This window comes from Tachysurus fulvidraco, chromosome 1, assembly GCF_022655615.1.
Source record: "Tachysurus fulvidraco isolate hzauxx_2018 chromosome 1, HZAU_PFXX_2.0, whole genome shotgun sequence".
Classification (NCBI taxonomy): domain Eukaryota; kingdom Metazoa; phylum Chordata; class Actinopteri; order Siluriformes; family Bagridae; genus Tachysurus; species Tachysurus fulvidraco.
This window is the reverse complement of record NC_062518.1, coordinates 22,793,215-22,811,586: the sequence shown is the minus strand read 5'-3', so window position 1 is coordinate 22,811,586 and position 18,372 is coordinate 22,793,215. Positions and strand designations below refer to the sequence as shown.

Genomic DNA, 18,372 nt, shown 5'->3' with positions numbered 1-18,372 from the left:
ACCATAAAAAAGTCAAAATTTTCTTTGTACCATAAACAAATAAACATTTCAACTGTTTTTACAGTAGATTTCTGGCAACCACAGCTGCCAGATTTTTACCCTAAATTTTACGGGATTTATTTATTTATTTATTTATGTTAGGCTGTAGGATACACTTTAGACAAAATTAATTAATATAAAAAAAGGTAACGGACAACGCACCATATCTGTCATTTTAATGCAATTGTATTTCCATTTTAAATCATATCTTATTACACATATTTGATATCTTCTTGAAAAGTGCAGGGATTAGCTTGTAATCATGAATATATTCATACACACACACACACACACATATGAACCAAAATAATAAGTGAAGGTGGAATGTTTTTGGTGACGGAGAACAGCGGGGCTCGCACCGCGGAGTCTTTGCTCCCCGAATCATCGGACTGAAACTCTATCGTTACGCCAGGAGATGAGCACAGAAGTGGTTACTTCTTACTCAACCTTTCAGATTAATTCACTTTGCGCTCTGATACACATTACCACTCTGAAACAAACAAAATGCTTCTTTTTAAGCTTTTAGTTGCTATATTACCTCTCAGAGCCAGGGGTGGAGCCAGGGGATGGCCAATGGTGGCCGTGGCTACCATGCACTTAATCACGGCCACTCCACTGGCCATCCCGTTCGCAACTGCATTTTTAATAGAAGAAAATGATCTCGCAGAACAGAACCTCGATCACATGTCTACAATCATTGGACCACGAAACTCTACCGACACTTACCAGCACTGACAGGCATCGAGAGTGTTGAAAAACAGCGCGGTTTTCCACCTATCGTAAAAAAGCGGGAGATGAGGAGCAAGTTACAGCACAGCCTCTGTTCCTGGTTCAAATTCGAGTGTGTGAGCACAACACATTCTATCAGGTGGGTTATAAAATCAAAAAGATGGATATTTGATTTGTTTAAAGATTCTGAAAGTGTCAATTCAGCGCAGTTTTATCAATGTCTTGTGTAAACAGAAATTAGAAAGCAGTTAGCTTTACATTAGCCATCTTAGCTTATAAATAATTGTCACGTCGTTATCTTGGAGTTTTGGGAAATGTTTTTATCATATCACTAAGTAACTTACTCTAAGTTATGTCTAAGATATGTTTTTATCAGAAAAAATGTTTAATACAATTAAAAAATTACAGTGTAAATGGTAATGTTTTGCTTCAGTGTTTTTATGTCAGTCAGTCAGTGAAATGTGAGAGAAAAGAAAATAAAGGCCGATATATGCATCCTTCTTCCGGAAAAGTATCAAAAAGCAACCAAATAACTCTAAGGCACAGGAAAATATTAGTCAGGATGAAAGAGGAGAAAGAACAGACTGACCCAGAGAGTGAAGGTGAAGAATCTTCACAAGGCACAAGCCCAAGAGAAGTGTCCAGTATATCCCCACTCACACACCTAAATACTCTACTGTACATCTGTTTGAATACAATAAGTGATATTGAAATCAATAATATCAAACTGTTTAAAGATTTCTAAAACCTCTGAAATCTGAGACAGATTTATTTTCTTCTAGCCCTTATGCAGTAAATTCAGGATACAGTCTCTGATGGTGAAGAGGATCAAATTTACCTTGCTGACCTAATTGGACCTCCAGGTAATCTATATATCACACATACATTCATTATAAGTGGTAAAGTCTTAATTTGAAAATTGATAAATATATATAATTATATATATATCTCAATATAGAACCTCTTAGAATGCTATACACTCTGATATGTATTGCCACGCCGACTTTGGTGCAGACTGTGTCCGCACGCCGAGCGCCGACACTCGGCATCTTAAATAGCGGCGTGCCCAGGTGTCGCGAGTTGCACTAATTGCAGCTACGTGACCGAGAGCCTATACAGAGGCGTGCTGGTGGCCGCGAGTTTGCCTGACAGACACCCGTGACGTTACAAGTGCAGCTTATCCATAAACATGCCTTTCCATTGTATATGATCAGATAAAGTGAGATTAATTTGTTAATTAAGTGAGATTTTTTATTTCAGTTAAAACTTTCACAAAGCTTCTGCAGTAGGCTATAGACTGTAATATCTCCTGTGTGCCTTTTAGATCATGAACATACACTGAAAAATGCTTCACAATTAAATGATGATAATCATAATATAAATTTTTATTTTTGTTTAATACTATTCATTATTAATAATATTTTATTTTTCTATTTTATATTTTATTAATGCTTAACAATGATTATGAAAAAATAAGTTCTTAATTTAATATTAAATATTATCAAATAATAATAATAGCGTTATTATTATTTTTAATTTTGTTTAATAATTCATTAATAATAGCTTTATTTTTCCTTTTTTATTAATGCTTGTTAACAACGATTATGAAAACTTTTTTTCTTAATCTATTATTAAATATTTTTATCCACATCTCGCTAGCCCTGTTAGAACCAGTGCACACGTCATATCCGTCGTGTTTGATGTTTTTCTTTTTGTTTATTTTTGTTTAAATCCAAACACAACACTCAGCTGCACAGAGCTACATCCTACATCTGAATTTAAAGACAGAAAGAAAACTCCATGGATTTCCGTGCTCCTCCCAACCAAACTCAGTCAGCTCACGGTAAGAGAATGTGACTTTAATTTCATAATGTTTTTACTATCAAGCAGTTTTAAATTACACCGTGTTACAGTCTGATGTTTTCTACCTAAGCAAGATCCTCTTTTGACGTGAATTAGCACAATGCTATTTACTGTGCTAGCGAACTTGGACACAGGTATAAATGACAGTAAAAATACTGAACCGAATCGATGAGCTTGACTTAAGAATCGATTTTATTTTCACAATTAAATTTTTCCTCTGTTGTTTGGTGACTTTTCACAGTCCTGGCTACAGGTTTTACAGTAAACCAGTTGTAACATAGTGATTAGACACATACATGATTAGCTCCGGACTTAGTTACAATGTGTTTTCTACCTGTAGAATGTAGCTAATCATCTCATTTACACAACAGCACAGTGAGGGTCATATTGTATTTAAGGATTAATAACAAATATTACAGGCTTTTTTTAAATATAGTTTATTATTACCCCCCCCATAAATAAATAAATAAATAAAATAAATAAATAAAATATATTTTATCTTAAATTGTATTATGTTTTTCTGTCTACAGGCTCCTTAATCTTGTTGTAAAAAATCTTAGTAGAAATAATTAAAATATTATTCCTTACAATACTATAACCAAAGTAAAGTATTCGGCCTTGCATACGACGTATGTAGGCGATGTTGTAGGCCAAAGATGTTTATTTTTCTGGTTTATGTAACCAGATTCGGTGCTGTCAGGCCTAGTCAGTCTGAGCACATTTGTAATAACAACTGAAAAATTGTTATGGAAAATGAAGAAGACCATGGTTCTCAGATCTTGGTCCATAGCGAAAACATGTTATGTAGAATGAAAAAACAGGGGTACACAGACCTAGGCCCTGAGAACTAAAGGGAGGAAAATCTATAAATGGGCATGTGGTGCTCATAAACTTGTTGTGCAGACTGAAGAAGGCCCAGGTGTTTAGTCTGAGGTCATGAAAAATAAGGGGAGGAAAATCCATAAATGGGCATGTGGTGCTCATAAACTTGTTGTGCAGACTGAAGACGGCCCAGGTGTTTAGTCTGAGGTCATGAAAAAATAAGGGGAGGAAAATCCATAAATGGGTATATGGGTGAAAGGTAATGGGAAATAAGGGGAAATTGGGTCAGTGTATTTAGAAAACATAGGAGGTAATGCCAGTAAATAAGGTGATATGGCACCTGGGCTCCTAGGATATTGAGAAGATATCTGAGGCTCCAGGCTCTTCGGGGGCGAAGGTGTGTGTACGCGTGGGTGCGTGGGGGTGCGCGCGGGAGCGTGCCCGTGTCTGCAGGTCAAGGTGGGTGTTTTTATTTTTGCAAGGACGGCGCGAGAGTTCTTGTTTTTCTTGATTGATTTTGCATGACATGTTTTTTTTAAGGGTTTTTCATTTGTTACTTTTAATTTGGCAATTTCTCTTATAATTTGTTGGCTGATTGACCATAATAAAGAAGTCATTCTCATCCAGGTCTGAGGAGTTTTCTCAGTATTTTTGTAGTAATTATAGAGTTAACAGTTAAGTCTAACTAAAACAGTCTTTAGTAACCAAAAAGTCTAAGTGTGGAGATCACCCTGCGATGTGTCGACTTGGAGTTCCGACAATCTCCCAGTCTAAGGTACTGAACAGTGCTGCAGCTAAACGGATTCAAACTCTCACACACACACACACACACACACACACACACACACACACACACACCAATAACACAACATTTTTGATTAATATTGCAATATATTATAATATATTAACTACATCTATGTTAACTACATCTATGTTTAATTAATTATATTTTTTTCTACTTCTAATAACAATAATAACAACAACAACAACAACAACAACAATAATAATAATAATAATAATAATAATAATAATAATAATCATCTTTTACTTTCCCAGTCTGCTGTTCCTGCACCAGCTCGGAAGCCGCTGACAATCTACATGTTGGAGTCAGCTGATCTGGACAAACAGATCAGGATGCTGTGAGTCTCGGTCATATACAAACTTACACACAAATACAGCTCAAATACACTTCCTCACAGCATGAGAAGTGTTCCCTTCAATACAACAGTGTACTTTAGTTGACCTGGTCAACTTGATTGCAGAGCCCAACCGTCTGCGTGCCCATGTACGTGTACACATACACACCCTAATACATAAACACACATATAGAGGGGGTTACTCTTTCTTTTTGTTTTCTTTTTGTATGTTTTAGTAAATTGTCTAGATGTTTAGCAATATATAAATTGTGCTTTGTCTGATTCATGCAGTTGACATAAGTTAGCTTTACTTGTGTGCAGAACAAACCACAGCCACTAATGACTTATTTACAGATACTCACATTTATGTATATCAGTTGCTTATTCAATTATATCTTGTGCTCTCACTGGCACAAAACCAAGCCAGCCAATGAGCGGTTAACGCTCAGTTCTAGTCTGGAGCACAGATAAAATTGGAGGGTTGAGTCAGGAAGGGCAACAGACATAAAACCTGTGCCAAATCAAAACCTGGATCGGACGATCCGCTGTGGCGACCCCAAACAGGGAGCAGCCGAAGGACAACAACAACAACAACTTGCTTATACAATCATCATACACAAATCAGATATATGAAACACTGTCAATTTACTGTCTTTCATGTGTGTGTGCAGGTCAAGCAGATTGCAGCTGTACTTCAGGCGAGGGAAGCTGGCCAGGATGTGGTAAGTACTTTGATGCACACAATAATTCTTAGACAAAGGTTACACAATTTTATTCTGCAGTCATTACACACACTTTGCAATGAATTTCTTCAATCTCCTCAATAGAATACATGTGGAATGCCAATTTTGGAATATCATAATTATTAAGACCAGAGCAATAATAGTATAATATTGTTATAACATAATAATGAACTGTAATTAAAATTTGGTAATTATCATTATATATAAAAGAAATAATATAATAATCAGTACATGTCTACTTTTCTTTTTACAGCATTTTCCTGCACTTAAGAAGAAGAGGAGGAGGAGAAAGAACAGCCAATTTTTTCAATAAACCGTATATATTACTGTAAATATTGTATATTATATTTTATGTTAATTAATGTTTTGTTTTAATATTAAAAACTTTGAAAACTATTATTAAATAAACTGTGTTTATTTAATAATAGTAATAATTATGTAAGGGATAATTCAGAGAATTTTGTACACTTTTTTCCTGAATAATGTTAATCTCCAAGTAATGCAATAAAATAAAAACTTTATTTTATTTTTGTAATGGGAAGTGTTGAGAAAAATCTGAGAGAAGGAGAGTGTGTTATAAAGTGTAAAAATATAATCACTCAATCTAATAATTGAGTGATCAGACTTTATCAGACTTTATAGCACATAATCAATTAAGACTTTCAGACTCAATGAAGAATCAGACTTTATAGCACATAATCAATTAAGCCTAAGTGCCTTAGCTGTAGTAGATAAGTTAATTAAAATGAAATGATCACTCAGAGAAACATGGATCAAAAGAAATTTATTGATGAAAGGAATAGGAATATATATATATAAAACTCACAAACAAGGTTTAAGAGAGCCATGTAAAATAGGAGGAGACGAAATCTTAAAATTGATAATAATGGGAAATTGGCTAGAGCATGCAAATTAAGAGAAGGATAATAGAGACAGCCTGAATAAGACTTTACACAGTCGACTGCACAACACCTGGATGAATGGACTGGCATTACCTATGAAAAAGGATCATTATCACACATATGCGTTTCGCATTTACAGACTGCAATTGCTTTTGGAAGTAGGACTGCATCCTGTAGGTCAGCTGTCAGGCCATAGTGAGTGAAAGGAGGCCAAAAACCCCTGATGTTGCCACAATGTACCAAAGTCATGTGTGATGTCGAAGGTGTATTGTACCTGCTATCAGTGTATACAGTCACAGTCTCAAACACTGCCAACTTGCAGGCTTAAGGGCAGTAAGTTCTGCTGCCTCTGCTGAGTAATGAGCTGGGAGCTTACCTGAAAGTAAAATTTCATTCTGCGTAAATGGTATATTTGTGGTGACACTTCTACCAGGGGGGGGGACAACTAACGTTACAATGGCATGAAGACATTATGGAAAACATGGACAATCCAATATAGGGCCCATTTTATTGCCCATTTCATACCCATATGGGCCCTATATACAAATGTTGGCTGGGAAATCACTACAAAAAATTTTCCCGAGCTTCCATTGTGTCTGCATTTCTTTAAGCAGGCAAGGAACCATGGTGAAGGCTGCATCATTATATAGTGCCTAGTTACCTAAAATCCAAGACTATAAGTAATTAATTTGCAAAACTGTGCATATTCAATATTTTACTGAATTTATTCTTGTTTCAGATTATTTGTTAAATATTAGAATGTTGTTCATAACTTATTTCCAATACTTCACCACATGAGTGGATAGAAGCTACAAAAAATAAATTACTTTGTTGAATAAATCATTTAGTATATTTCATGCATCAGGGTTCACATTTCTGTGCATTGTGTCATACATACAAGAATTGGCTTTGATAATTAATTGTCTTCACGATAAGTCACTGGTGGGCAGAGTGAAGAAAATAGCAGCCTGAATAAATAGAAAACACACACACACACACACACACACACACACACGCACACACACACACACACACACACACACACACTATTAGCACAGGGGGTGTTAATGATGGGGAATCATCTCATCTGACTTAACTGTAGAATAATACTTTCTGTATAACCTGACCTGCATTTCATTTTCTGCATCCAATACAGTGCTCAGGTTCATGTGATTTTTACATTCTTTGTTCTTTATACTACACTAGACGCTAGACAGCCCAGGCAAGCACATTGAATTTGTGTACGATATATAATAGAGTTATATTGACTGATATTATGATATATGCCATCTTAATTTATATTTCCTATAAATCTATATTTAGGAAAAAATTAGATAAAGTGATACTCATGGACGTTGGACAAATACCTGTTAACTATTATCTGTCAACACTGAAATTGTGAAACAATGGAATGGGATACATCCCAAAATTGCATGTAAGCATACATCATACTAATGCCCAATACTATTGTATTTGCTACAGCAGCATGCAACCAAGCTGTATAGTAGGCTTAGAGTAATTAAACTATTATATCTTTAACTATTCATCTTAAGGCTCTTTAGGTTGACCAGAATCTCTGGATTGGCCCGTTTGCCCGTCATTCCATACTATTGAATAAGCCCGCGCTTGGATTTATCCAATCAGAGTGAAACAAGAGACTGCGACAACCAAAAAGGGAATTCCTGCTGTGCAGTAAATTTTAGGTCAACATAGTGACAGGACTTGTGTCAATGATGTTGTTATTTGTGAACAATCTTCGTTTTGCCTTCCGGTTGTTAGCGCGAGATACTTGAAAATAAATAAACTGTCCAATCAATTGCTTGCTCAAAGAGCAAGTGACAGGTTTTGTAAAAGTTTAACATAGAAGGTCTCTCGATTTCTTATAGCTCCGTAGCCATGTTTTTTCTTGTGTGTGTGAATGTTGTTATTTATTGGATTGTTTTGATGGGTTTATTAATCATGAATTTATTGATTTATTTATAATCATATTAATAAATAAATTCATATATAGATGAATCTGTACATTTATTCATTATTAATGTAAAGGTATCCTTTTTTTGAAAAAAAAAAGAGAAAAAACAAAACAAAAACTGACAAAAAATACTAAGATTTACATAAAAATTATTTATTTATTTATTTATTTATTTATTTATTTATTTATTTGTTGGTGTTTTTTAATTATTTCTTTGTTTTTATACATACATTTATTTCAAACATATTTATTTACGTTTCTATAAAATTGCATATTTTTGCATGTTTTCCTCTTTCCTCTTTTCATTTATCTATATGTTTGTTTGTTTTTTCTTTGTTTGCAGTTAATATGAAAAATAGTAGTAAGTCATTGCTTCTTCCTGTCTGTGGTTCATGTAAGAGCAATTTTTTACATCTAAACTTTAGGTTTTTCTTAAATACTCAGGTATCATGACAGAAATACCCCAAAGTGCCATATCGTTAAAATATTATTGTTTATTGTAATTGAGATTTAACACGTGTTTCTTTGCAGGTCTTCAGTCCTGAATAATAAGAATGTCCACTAAATCTGCAGAATGTCTCACTAAAACTACTATAAGACATTTACACTATAATTATCTATGACATTATTACAGTCAGTAATAATGGACTCTTCTACATGTCATTAAAATGGAGAGAAGGCGAAATTCAACCTTTAATGGTTAAACCTCTTACCTGTCGCCCCCCCATTTTCATGATTTTCACCTAGATGACATACCCACCTAAAAAGTGGTACAGCTCCCATATACTTTGATATACATAGGTGAGCTTGGTCTCTTCTTGGAAAGAAGAGAGTCTCTAGTTTCTGACACAAGTGTCAGGGTTATTCTAAGCCTTACTGACACAGAGTTACAGAGGCTAGAATGGAGGATTTTTAATTCCGTCTGAGTTGTTTACCTGATAAACTGATTACATACATTGCTGTATTTAATGATGGTGGGTAAACAATAACTGAGGGTCATAGCCACATGTCTTGGCTTTCACCAAAAAAAAAATTTAAGTCAAAAGACTCAAAAATGGATTTTATATGAATATTTTTCTACGGACATGTCCATCCGTTCAGGTTTTTCTTGTTTATTTGTTTACTGTATAACTTTGTATAAAAAGACTGCATGCTAAGTTCAAAAGTCCTATAACAAAGAGAACCCCTCTGCCTAAAAGTCTGCTGTGAAAAAAGGCCTGGAAACTGACACCCTGAGGCGTGAGAGTGTGAAAAGTTCGAGAATTGCGCAATAAAGTTGAAAAGAAATTAATATGCGCATGCTCATTGCACAGCCCGAACTCACCAGATGTATCATGTTGCATCTCGTTGGAATCGGCTCCTTATTGGCTAAAGAGCTATGATACTTGCGAAACATCAAATCGCTACTGGAGGGAGCATTTGTCAGTCAAAGGGAGGGTGACCCACATAGCATGGAGAGACCTCATTGGCTTCTTAGCTGCCTATCTCTGCACCACAGGCACTGGTTGGCTCATGAGAGGGCTTGTTTGATTCGTTAGACCCTCGACTACAAATCTGATGCGTTTTGAAAGTTTTGTAAGCCTCCAATGAGAAGTAGGAGTCGAACAAAGTCAAACATAATTCTTGTGAGGCGAGCAAAGCGTTTTGGATTAAAAGGCTTACATATTCCAGTTCCTTGGACTCTTGGGGATTTTTACAAGCATTTGTTTTGGAAAATACATTAACATTAGTGACAATGTGAAGAAAGGGAAATTTAAAGACCAGCGTTAAAGGTGAGTAAGCAAACCGAACTAGCGCCACCTAGTTCAGGTGGCTATCAAATGGTTAAATTACTATAAATCATATTATGCTTTGTGTGTGAGCTTAATAAAATCCTGAGAGTCTAAGCTTTCAAACAGTATATAATTTAACCGTGTAATTAGAGGATTTAATGCTTAAAAGTTACAATGAAGTTACAATGAAGTTGATGCACTCTCACTTCCTAGCGGTGGTGGCTCGTTCTCGCGACGGCGACCTGATAAGTGGTTTATCCCTAATGTTAGCTCGCTATTGTAACAACGCCACCTGCACTTCTCCTCTCCAGCCACCAGAGGGAACCCTCACCGGAATACTGAAGCACATTTGAGTCTCATCCCACCACTGCTGGTATTTAACAGACAGTTCTTTAGACACCATGAGAATTGTGTTACTGTGTAATTTGGATTTTACTCTTTTGGAATATAGTGATTGTACTGTTTATTTATTATTTTTAGACTTCTTGATTTATTGCCTGTTTTTGGATTTGTTTGTGGCTTTTCTTCATTAAAACCTCCTCATATATAATGTAATCCCTTTGTCTCTGTGAATCTCTCACTGCTGTTAGTTCACTAGCACTCAGTTATTTATACAATATTGGTTCAGTCACGCCTCCCTCTGGTAACGTTACAGTTATAAATAAAAGCATATTATATTTTCTTATACTTATGATAACAGTCTTCAAAGGTAAAGCACAGTTAGCTTTTAATGCTAACTATGACTAAAACTAATGTTTAACAATTCAACTAGCTGAGATGATAGCACTAACTAGCCAGACCAAGTTGGTGTTGGTCTACTAAGCAAATTCATAAACAGCATTAACTTATATTAATTGTTCTTTAAAGTTCTTTAAATTTAACTTAAAAAAAAAAGCAATGCTATGACAGAATAACACACAAAACTGTCTGAAATAAACACAAGCAAAATTTTAACTACAAACAGAGCTATAACAAACTTTGACTGCATGCTCAATTATCAGATCAGCAGCTTGTAAGGATGTAGTGTTGTAGTGTAGTTGTAGTGTAAAGTCACTAGATTAATGTTATGTTCTGTTTATGAGTTGATTCCTTCAGTTTTTCTATTAACACTCTCTTGTTTTCTGATATAACTGTGAGAATAGCTAGCAAGCTAACAGCTAGCAAAACATAAATCTTGTTGTTACTTATAGACCTTGGATACAATTATAGATTTTCTATTACAATTTCTAGTCAAAATAAAGTATAAAATACTTGGAAATTAACTTTTTGAATATTTTTTAGATTGTTTTTCATTATATAGTACAGTGTTGTCATTAAGACTGTTAGAATATAACACATAAAGGGCAAGTATTGCAAGGGCTCGTGCAGAAGTGAGGAAAAAAAATCGCGCCACATGATCTTGCAAAGCAACACGCAGAGAGACCAGACAGTGTAGTGAGTTTTTTGTGACAATTGTGATTGAAATACACAATTTATTCCCATAAACTGTGTGTCAGCCGTTTTTCCTCCCATCTGCACCGTGTGAATTGTGAACGCAGGCAGGTTACAGTGCACTCTGTGCTGTTATATAGGCCTATGCTGTTATATAGTTTATATAGAATTAAGTTAGCATTAGCAGAGTTGTTTGTTTTTCAGCACTGAGCAGTTATTTTACATAACTTTATCATAAAAAAACAGTACAAAAGCATTTTCAAATGTCCAGATATTTGTCCAATGACAAATATCTGGACATGCCTAATAGTTATAATGTTAATTATTGTTTTCTAAGAACAGAATGTCAAGTCAACGACATCCCATATTAAAATGATTTTATTTATATCAATCACAACTCATCAAACATGTCCAGATATTTGACTGGTGGTGTTGTCAGTATGGATAAATTTGAATTGTCTGTTATAGGATGTTATCTAAAGTGTCAGGGTTCAAGTGGGAGCTGCATCCAAATCAATGATTAAGGCTGCAAAATCAGCCACCAGCACTTACAATAGACCACATGTTAATCTGTGAACATGTTAATCACATGTTAATCCTATATCTGTAAAATGTTTGTAAAAATTAACTGTAATATAAATCTCCCAATAAATTCTGTACAGATACCAAATACTTTGACAATCAATATATACTTAATACACTTCTGCTAATGTAAGAATTTTGAGTTTGTATTTTTTTCCACACCAAGCCACGCCCCTCCATAAGCCCCTCCCCATAACCAAAGGGCCCTCCCCCCTGTGTGTGTGTGTGTGTGTGTGAGAGAGAGAGAAAGAGAGAGAGAGAGAGAGAGAGAGAGAGAGAGACCCATAAACAAGGGATGTAACTGTCAAAATTTCAAAATATCTCAGAATATCACAATAAATCTGTGGTCGATGGTATAGGTGAATCCATGGCTTCTTAGAACCACATTTTATTATTAATATAAGATATTTCTACAGAGATCTCTATAAAGAGTATACAGAACAGCACACTTGTCATGAATATGCATAAATACAAGTAGGTGGAGCTTGAGGTGGAGATGTACATCAAATAGCAACACTGACATTCATTTCTAAAGCTAGAGGTTTGAACTAAACACTCAGGAGAACAATGTTGTTCCTCTTCATTGTGTCATATACACTGCACACAAAATGATTCTTTTTTCTAATTAAGACACACAATTCTCCATGTGAAATGTGTCATTTATGATTAAAATATCTCAATATTATGTTTTTATAACACAGGCTGCTGACAATAGCATTAAACCAAATCAAACCAATGTATTTTCAACGGAAGGCAGCAACATCTCACTGTCCTGCACGTATACTGGATCAGTTAACAGTCTCCTCTGGTATCGACACAAACCTCGATCAAGACCTGAGTTTCTGCTGATGATTCATGAAGCAAGTAAAACTGTCACACCAGCTCAACCACCTCATCCACGATTGTCCATAAAACTTAAAAATGATCAAGATAAAAAGAGTAAGAAAGTGGATCTGATCATCTCCTCTGCTGCCGTATCAGACTCTGCTCTATACTACTGTGCTCTGAGGCCCACAGTGACAGGAAATCCAGCTGCACTGTACAAAAACTAACACAGTATTGTTATATTGAAAGTAGTTCTGTCAGTGCATTAGAGAAATTCACTTGCCCTTTCTGGGGAAGTCTCTCTTTCTTTCTCATGGTTTTTAGACTTTTTTATTCACATATTCTTTCATTCATTCATTCATTCATTCATTCATTCATTCATTCATTCATTCATTTATTCCTTTGTCACTATTTACCAGAGACTTTCCAGGAAACACTGGGAGGAATGTGAATATTTGGAAAACATAAACAGTTAATTAATATACAGTCTTTGTGTACTACAAACTTTACATTCCAAAGCTCAGCAGATTATTGTATTTGATGTATTTATTAAAGATTAGATTGATATGATTTGTTATACACCTGGAGCTAGTACAGTATAAGTGTGGAAGGGATAACAAGCAACAAACAAACAACAGACTAATATGCTAACAGTGAACCAAGTAACCAGTCTGCTGCTTTTAAACTGATAGTCCACCTCTTTTGATTCTCTTTTGAGTCACCAGTTAATGTCATTAATCAGGGTCATTAATCACTAACATGAAATGGAATTTCTGCCTATTTTGTTGTGTCCATGTTCAGCATTTCATTTCTTTGTCACATTACACTCCACAGTGATGGTTAATGGCTCAAACGAAAATAGACACTCTGAACTTTTTAGTTTTGTATTTGAATTGTAGTGTTTCATAAGTATTTCAGTTTTTACCTAGTCTAAAAGAGGAAATATATTCATATTCATAATTTAAAGTTCCAAGACAGTAAACCCAACCACACTGTACAAGAATCACTACACATGACTGGAACAGAGCCATGCTTTTCTCACAAGATGGAGCTATTTACATGTTTACACTCACTTCTTCAGCCATCTGTCTATGAGTTGTACATTTTTTTAAACAACAAACTGAAGAAATTAGGTATGTGGTAATTCAGTGGTTAAGGTGTTGGGCTACTGATCGGAAGGTCCACCAAGCTGACACTGTTGGGCCCCTGAGTAAAGCCCTTAACCCTCAGTTGCTCAGTTGTAAGTCACTCTGGATAAGGGTGTCTGCTAAATGCCGTAAATGTAAAGAAATTATTTTTAAATCATGGACGAGCTTCAAATCAACATAATATCCTTTATTAATAATTGTGCAAGTAAAAAATAATCACAGCAGGAATAAAAGATGTCCAGTTAAAATAGTTTCTTGTTAATAATTCCCACTAGAATTAGAGACAACACATAACATATATTTAAAATCTAATAGTATTATTAAGAGATTTCATTTGTAAATTGTGATTTAATGATTGTATAATAATTATTCAAATAATTACATGATTCAAGTATATTATAGTGATTATTATTTTTTGTTATCAGTTCCTGAAAACATTTGTGTTTGATTAAAATAGATGTAGGACATAATCCACATGTGAGTCTGAATGTAAAGCAGGAATGTTTCAGTAACAATCAAGAATCTTTCAGTAAGATTATTGACACTGTTATGTGAGTAATGTTGTGGGGTGGAGCTTCATGAATCCTGATGATGTACATATCAGGATATAGAAAGAATAGTTTCCTTCAGCTTACACCATTCATCATGTTCACTGTTCTGTTCATGTGTCTGTGGATTTCACTGGGTGAGTTAACATTCATATTATTGTAAAAAATAGTTCTTAATAAGACTTGAACACGTTTAACACCTAATTATTCCTCATTATGTTAAAAAAACATTATTTTCTCCTCTCTATGACAGGTGACTCCATGGCTGATCCAATAGAGCCACTTTTCACTCATAAAGTTGTAGATGGTGGTTATGATGTTACTCTGACCTGCAGCTACAAAGGCTTCAGTGGTAACATATATAACGTGCAGTGGTACAGACAATATATTAAATCTAAACCTGTGTTCCTTCTTTATGTTACTCCAAGTGGAGATCTAAATCTCAACCCTCCCCCAAGAATGTCTGCTAAAGTTCATGGAGATAAACAAGTGGATCTGATCATCTCCTCTGCTGCTGTATCAGACTCTGCTCTATACTACTGTGCTCTGGTGCCCACAGTGACAGGAAATCCAGCTGCACTGTACAAAAACACAGTTTTGTTATATACATTTAGAGACATTTACATGCAATTTTTGGGAAAGTCTTCCTTTTTCATGATTTTAAAAGAGTTTATATTATTTAATTATATTATTCAATATTTCTGTACAAACTGGTCATCTAGATCCATCCATATAGCTCACACAGTCCACATGTCCTGCACAGAACAGCATCATTCTGCTTGATCTCAAAAGAATAATCAGTTGATTCACTCCTATCTTATCCACACTGCATTGTCTCCCAGTCATACTGTATTTCACATTCATTATAAAATACTAGTACTGACCTATAAAATACTGAATGATCGCATGCCACAGTACCGGGGGGGGGGGACTTTTTTTAAATAATCTGCCACACCTACTTCCATCAAAAGGTGCAGGTTATTTGGTAGTAACTAAAGTAGTAAAGTCTACAGCAGGGGCGGTGCTTTCTCTTACAAAGCCCTGCAGTTGGAACAGACTTCACATTAGTGTTATCACTGAACATTAAAACGTTTGCAGAAAAATAAGCTGGACCATCTTTCTTTTTCTGCCTTTATCCCACTTTACATTTATCCATCCATCTTATCATTCTTGAAGTCAATTTCCACATCTTTAACTTGAAATAATAAAGACTGCTTGGACAGTGCCCTGTCAGACCACCAGAGCAGCCCTTTTACTTTGTCACAGTTATTTTTGTGCCATGTTATTTTGTTTATATTTTGTGTTTTCACGTGTGTTTGCCCACTCATTCCTTTGTCCTGTTTCCCCACATTTGCACACTTGTTCCTCTGATTGCTTGCCTATTTAAACCTGTTGTTTTGTTTTAGTCTTTGCTGAGTCTTTGTTAAAGAATCCTTTGTTAAATTTTGTGTCTCTGTTTTCAAAGTTTTTGTTGTGTTTTTTCACAAATTTGTTTTTCTGTGTTTTGCTATGGCACAGATAAGTATTCTCTGTTATATAGTCTTATCACTAGTGTTTGTTTTTACCCTGCATTTGTGGTCAAATTTTGTGAGATTATGTGTGACTGTGTCAAAACCATAGAGAAACATTTCAGTATTCAGGAGAAGCAGCAAACTTTCAATAAGTAAGTTTATAAGATAGTATGTTAAAGTTAAGCTGAAATACTACATGAGATATGTTAATGCATGGACAAAACATAAGCTACTCTGTGAAAAGTATACAAATCTCTATCAAGTTTTTCAAATATGCTTTTTTTTGTCAGTACAAGCCAATTGTACTCAAGTATAAGTACCAAGTATAGGCCAGATATACTTAACCTTGTCTGTGTATTTCTCAGTATAAGCATACTTACTTAATTTTAGCTTAATTACATATTAACAGTACACGTGAATAAACTTATTATTTGTATTACTGCAGAATCCTGATCTGCTCTCCAACAGCTCTCAGTTCTGTGCGTGGTTGCAGATTTTCTTTCCAGACAAACAGAAGCTTCTGCTTGTTTTGGGCATCACTACACTATACATATATTTATACACACACTTAGACATTCTGTACAATCTGTAAACATATAATACAGACAGTCATACTCAGTGGTATGCCATGGGGTTTCAGTCAGGGCCTTCAGTAAGCATGTAAACCACATACATACTCATCTGTTACAACTAACGTGGCCATTTGCAAATAATGTGGATATTCAGCTGCACATACAGGCACTCAGCAACATGACAGCTGATCAACAATTAGCCTAAAACAGTATGCTAGGTAAGGGTGGGTTGAATTCAGACTAAATTTCCCTGCATGTATCAATAAATGTAATCCCCCTATGCACACTGTGTGCATAGTGTCACATTCACATCCACATGCCACAGTAGGCTACTATCAATGCAACACGAACCACTCAATAACAATGTGCATAAGCCATTAATAATGCTTATAATCAGATGCAAACCATGATCTGCATGATACAATACTCGTAACTTGTAAATAAAATCCATGTGTCTGTCTTTTTTGACAAAGCGGTCAATAAATTCATTGTGCAGTTGTCCTTTTTGCTTCAGCTGATTGAGCAATTCTTTCTCAATGGAGAGAAAGGCCAAAGAAGTCAACCTGTAATACTGTCTGCAAGGCCTGTCGTCCTCAGGAAATTCAGGAGATCGCTTATAATTTTACCGCAATACTTTGACATGCTATACATGACTTTGTGCTCAGCTTTGAGCCTGCACAGGTCAAACTGTGCACCGTAGTTCTCCATCAGTCTCCTGAGCTCTGCCTCTGGAAATGTCTGTTCACACTGTCAAAGTCAGAATCATTCCATGTCCCTTTACTTGTATTAAAAAGTAAACATGGCCAACAAAATAACTTGTTGTGCTGGGTGCTAGCTGTTAGCCACTCATAGCGCTCATAATTGCAATCTTTAAAATGGCGCACAAAACCTTTGCCAGCCTTTGTTAGTGAATCCAGTTTGGGAGTAGTCTTCCTTTCTCAACTATTTCTCTTTTGTCTGCAAAAGTGTGCCTTGAAAATGGTGTATTCAGTAGATTGGCAACAAGATCGGGTCTATCTGCAACAGCGGATGTCATTTTCTTTGAAATTCACGAAACTGAATTTCACGTTCATACGTTGGAAATTTATGGCAGGTGTTAGGAGTAGCGATGGGCATGTCGCTAGACCCAGAGGACCTGCTGTCAATAAATGTCAAAATTTGATTATTTGATTTTTTTTGCTTGTGACAAATCAGATGTGTTTTCCTTCAACAAAAGCCTAGCAATATCTCTAGAGCTGGTCCCAGCTGTGTAAGCTGATTTTTAAGTGACTTTTCACTTAACCAAAACCATAACCATAACCACTCAACCAGTTCAACCATAACAAAAGTAACAAATTTTTGCAATTTTGTGGACATTACACAAAAGAAAATAAATAAAATGCATATTAAAGAAAAACATTGAACACTTTAAAAAATAATTTTTATAGGGCCATCAGAGAAGGCCCTGCTGGTCCTGATGGCCCACCACTGATAATGAACTATTTCAGGAGTTGTTCTCTGATACAGTATAACCGTGTGCACACACAAACTACACTCAACACTATGATTACTACACAACAATTAATACAGTAAATGTGACTGCACGTGTGTTGATGGCAGGAAAACCGGAATCACAGGAATGGTGCTGAGAATTCTTGTCAGAATTTTAAATTAATTTAATAAGTAAACTGTATTATCACCTTATGGAATGTTTATTACTGAACTGTTTAACAAGATCTTTTTTTTCTGTAGTTTATGTATCACATCTTTTATGCAGCTGATCAATTCAATGTAAGAA

At 35.3% G+C, this 18,372-nt stretch overlaps 1 long non-coding RNA gene across 1 annotated transcript; it reads left to right on the top strand.

Annotated features, from left to right (window-relative positions):
- The first annotated feature begins 2,431 nt into the window (after positions 1–2,431).
- Positions 2,432–5,667, top strand: LOC113653440. Its single transcript, XR_003443081.2, has 4 exons — positions 2,432–2,611; positions 4,510–4,592; positions 5,261–5,311; positions 5,586–5,667. It is a non-coding gene; the product is annotated as an uncharacterized LOC113653440 (long non-coding RNA).
- The last annotated feature ends 12,705 nt before the right edge of the window (positions 5,668–18,372 follow it).